The sequence below is a fragment of the Spinacia oleracea genome, chromosome 1 (genome assembly GCF_020520425.1).
Source record: "Spinacia oleracea cultivar Varoflay chromosome 1, BTI_SOV_V1, whole genome shotgun sequence".
NCBI lineage: Eukaryota > Viridiplantae > Streptophyta > Magnoliopsida > Caryophyllales > Amaranthaceae > Spinacia > Spinacia oleracea.
In genome coordinates this window covers 96,992,808-96,997,173 of record NC_079487.1, presented here as the reverse complement: position 1 = coordinate 96,997,173, position 4,366 = coordinate 96,992,808, and the positions used below count along the sequence as shown (strand labels likewise).

Sequence of the window (4,366 nt, the reverse complement as noted above, 5' to 3'; positions counted from 1 at the left end):
ATCCATTTTGTTCGAGGAATTTGATGAATTAATTCAGAAGAGCGACATAAATTAATTTGTTGATAGTAAATTCGTAGCAAAACATAGGATTTTTCTTTGGGGGGGTTTGAAGGATATATGTGCGGAATTATCGGTGATTGGCAGTTTGTTTACCCTAATAAGTAGGAAACGACAGTGGTGTAAATGGTGGTGGTGGCGGTGACTATTAGAGGACACAATCATGATTTGGTTTCTGGGAGGGAGGTTGAGATTGGGGTTAGAGTTTCGAGGGAGGAAGGTGAAGGAGTATAGGTGGAGATGGTGAGGGTGTTGAATGGGTGGAATGCAAATGGGAGGCTTGGTCGGACGAAGATGGTGGAAATTGTGGTGATGAGGAGGAGAGAGAAAGTTACACTTTGGGGGTTTGAGATTATACGGTAGTGAAAAATTGGGAATATTTTTTTCCAGGAGAAGTTGGAGAGAAGGAGGAGGACGAGGAAGCGTCTGCTCAAACAGAGGGCAAGAGAGAAAGGAGGCATCCATGAAGCAACCATGGCATAGAGGAAGAAAAAGAAATATGATTTAAAAATTTAAAACTAAAGTTAAATTAAGCTAAACTAATTCGAAAGTGACATGTGTCATTTTAACTTAGTAAACCCGCTATTATTAGTCAAAAACTGTTATGTGAAGATATCGCATAAAGGTGAGATTTTTTCTAAACTCAAATGTGGGATTACGTTTTAAAAGGATGGACAAAAGTTAGATTAAATCAACAAATTTTCCTTTTTAATTTTGCTTTTAACATATTTCAATAATTTTAGTTTTGACACATTTCTACATTAATCTATACTATATATTAAAAGGCGTTTACAAAGAAATTTATGTGCCATGTGGCGCGCTGCTTATGGGTATTTCATTTCATGTAAATGTCATTTATTAAAAAATTAGGAATGAACCGTGTATAAGGTTTGAACGCCTAACCCCGGGTTTAGATAATGAAGTCTTCACCACTAAGGTATAACATGTTATATGCTATCATTGTAAAAACAAATACTAATAAATGTAATAGAAGGTGAATTGATTAATAACATTTTCAAATGAGAATAATGTAAATGTTACTAATGCAGTAACCTAGGGCGTCGCCCGGGCCTAAACCCTAGTTGTATTTCAAACCCAGTGGAAATCAACTAGTTATATTCTTCCTATTTTATTTTTCACACTTTCCCCCTCAAAAATAATGGAAAAGCTGTGGAAATATGTGGAAAACAAAATTAAACAAGTCAAAAACACATAATCTTCCATTTTCATAGTTTTTCACAATAATTAGCCAAATAAAATAGAATTTTGTTATGAAATTAGGGAGAAAGGGGAGAGAGGAAGAGAGAAAACAGGCGGTTATCATCTTATTCTCATCAACATAATATGTACACATACGTACATTATATAGGATAATGATGTCAAGGTATAATGGGCATCCACAATACAATATATTTATAACACTCCCCCTTGGATGTCCATTATCTAAAATAATACAATGACTCTGTAATGTACATGAGATGATGCCTCATTAAAAACCTTTCTAGGAAAATCCTGTGGGATAAAACCCTAGTGAAGGAAAAGAGTACAACACTCATCATAATACGCTTGGGATGTTGTGTAACACCCCCAAAATTTGGACCTTTTATATAATCAAAAACCATGTTTTTACTTTATAAAACAATCGTCCAAACCTTGGGAGTGTCACTGCTACATTTATTCTCCTTAGAAAATAAATGCAAAGCAACAAAACAATTTAAAGCCATTAAAGTCAAAATTAAGTAAGTGGTCTAAAGGGGGCCAATAAAATATTACAACCAATTAATCCCCATAATATAAACAATAAAATCCAACTCGAAATGGAAAAGAAATTGTCTCTTGACTAGGTGGTTATTCTAAGCGTCTCCTCACTCGTAGCCAAGTACCTTTACCAACCTGCAAAAATAAATAGAAAAGAGACAAGAGAGACAAACTCCCAAAAATCAGATAAACTGAGTAATTCCAACTCCATCCCGTAAAATAAATAATTTTAGTTTGAAAATGTTTTGAGTACATAAAATAAAAAATTAAACAACAAGTACCGATTTAATAACTCCATTATTAAACTTATCACATAAGATCAATATTAATTAAGTGAGGGAAAGAGAACGCTAAGGGTCGCGCGTAACCCTTGAGAATGGCCAAGTAAGATGAGTACAGAATGTCCCTAGTGTGCACACCCCTCACTAATTAACTATGGGTCTCCGCGACCGCGCACCAATAGAATTAGGAGGAAGACTAAGCAGAAAGTTTAATACAGAATAATAAAAACCTACTAGAAGCCTACCGGGTCTCCACTAAAGTGCACCGATAGAACAACATCTAGAAGGGCAACCTGTTCCTAACCCTTACGGGCTTTTCCCTCTGAGATTACGCTTTACGTCATTAGTATTTTAATAAGGTTAAACACACAGATGACCAACTCACAGATCAAAACAATACAACTAACTGATTAAGTAGCCACATAAAATTGGAACATAACAAGTCCAACCTTATTACTTACAACCTCAAATTTGTTGACTTACGCAACTCACATCAAAGAACTCAAATGTGTCATTATTCTCCAACAACTAATGACTACAGTATTCAACAACCAATTTTATTCTCAAGTTCCTCAATATTAGTACTACGTACTTCAGTTCATAATACGTAAATCAAATAATGTTTGTTAAAATACGTATAGAGTTCAAATAATATTCTTATAATAATACTACTAGTATACATGTCTATAATTTCACATTGCAAAGGTCATATACATAACACTTAATTCTTTATCACATAATAACACATAAACATGTCTAAAATATATTTTTCTAACGGGACCTAAAGATGATGGACATTGAAAATTACCTTGAACACGCGCGTACTTCAAACTAGTAGTTCTCTTTCGTAGTACCTATGTAGCCTCCGTTTATGACTACACAAATTAATGAGCCTAAATCAGTATACGATTAGTACCTAACCAAAACAACTATTTTGAATCAATAATGGCGTTTTACGCATATGTTAGAGCTACTACGAGAAGGTGATCACATAATATTAACTCAACCTTTATAAAAAGACTAATTAATTAAGGGGATGGATTTAGCTTAGTGGCACTACAATACTGTGAATTTGAGACAAGGAAACTAGTAGGAAATCAAGTCAACTTTAGAGACATAATACTCCATTAATAGTTTATCATTAAATAAAGAATCAAGGTAAACCAATCCTAAATTGTGTTTTGGAAATCTACAGACACTAAGGGCTGCGTATATGAATTCGAAGGCAACATAACAGAACATGAGAAAAGTATGTTTCCTTGGTTAATGAAGGCGGTGGAAAATTCGTTTACGATGATCAATCATGAAGGAAATCCAAAATTGTATTTGTTTTAGGTATAATCAGTTGGACGTTCTAAATCAAGGGAGATTAATTACACCAATTAAAATACTACCATGATCATGAATTATACAATTCTTAAAAGAGAATAAAAGAGAAGTTGAAGAAGGTAAACATTGCTTACCAGAATGGAAGAACGAGAGATGGTGAGACAATGATGGCGGCAGAAGAGCGTTTAGAAAGATGAAGTTTTTGTTTCTTTGAGAGTCACGTAGGGAAATTTTTGAGGGTATAAGGGTATATATAACTTAGGGTATTAGGGTTTGACTAGGAGACTAATTTCAGAAAACCCAAAAAAATAAATCTTAAAATATACTACTTGTTTCTTTTAATTAAAACTCATTTAAACCTTTATTTTAATTGTAAAAATAAGTTTAAATTACTAAAATAATTTATTAGAAAATACTCGAAAATTCAGGTTATTACATGTTGCCTCGTTAAAAACCTTACCAGGAAAACCCAATGGGACAAAACCATGGTTAAGGGAAAAAGAGTGCAACGCGTATTTTCTCCCCCTGATGAATACATCACTTAAGATCTTCAAGTTCAATGAATATAATATTGTTGATAACTTTTCAAATGTATCAACATGTAGCTCCTTGAAATTTGATTCTCCACCATTTGACTTGAATTTTCAAATCTTCACTTGTATGCACTAGGTGAGTATTTATATCACCAAACTTTTGAAAATAATACCTGAAATAAATATATATTCTTGCATATAATATTTCAAAATGTATCCTAACTTTCATATTGGACATATGTAAACCTTGTTCTGGAGGTCATAAGTAGTAGTAATCATCAATGTTGATCAAAATTTCTCTAGTCATACTTTCATGACAATACATGATAAATAATAATATCACTGTCCAACTTAGGGTATAATGTAATTTATGGTTCTTCTGGACCATAAAATAAAACTCAATGTAAG

General features: G+C 33.2%; 1 long non-coding RNA gene across 1 annotated transcript; it reads right to left on the bottom strand.

The window, feature by feature from the left end:
• Positions 1–1,438: 1,438 nt before the first annotated feature.
• LOC130466046 (uncharacterized) lies at positions 1,439–3,637 on the bottom strand. The gene is made up of 3 exons (XR_008926066.1): positions 3,560–3,637; positions 2,905–2,971; positions 1,439–1,950 (listed from the first exon to the last, which is right to left on the bottom strand). It is a non-coding gene; the product is annotated as an uncharacterized lncRNA (long non-coding RNA).
• Positions 3,638–4,366: the final 729 nt, after the last annotated feature.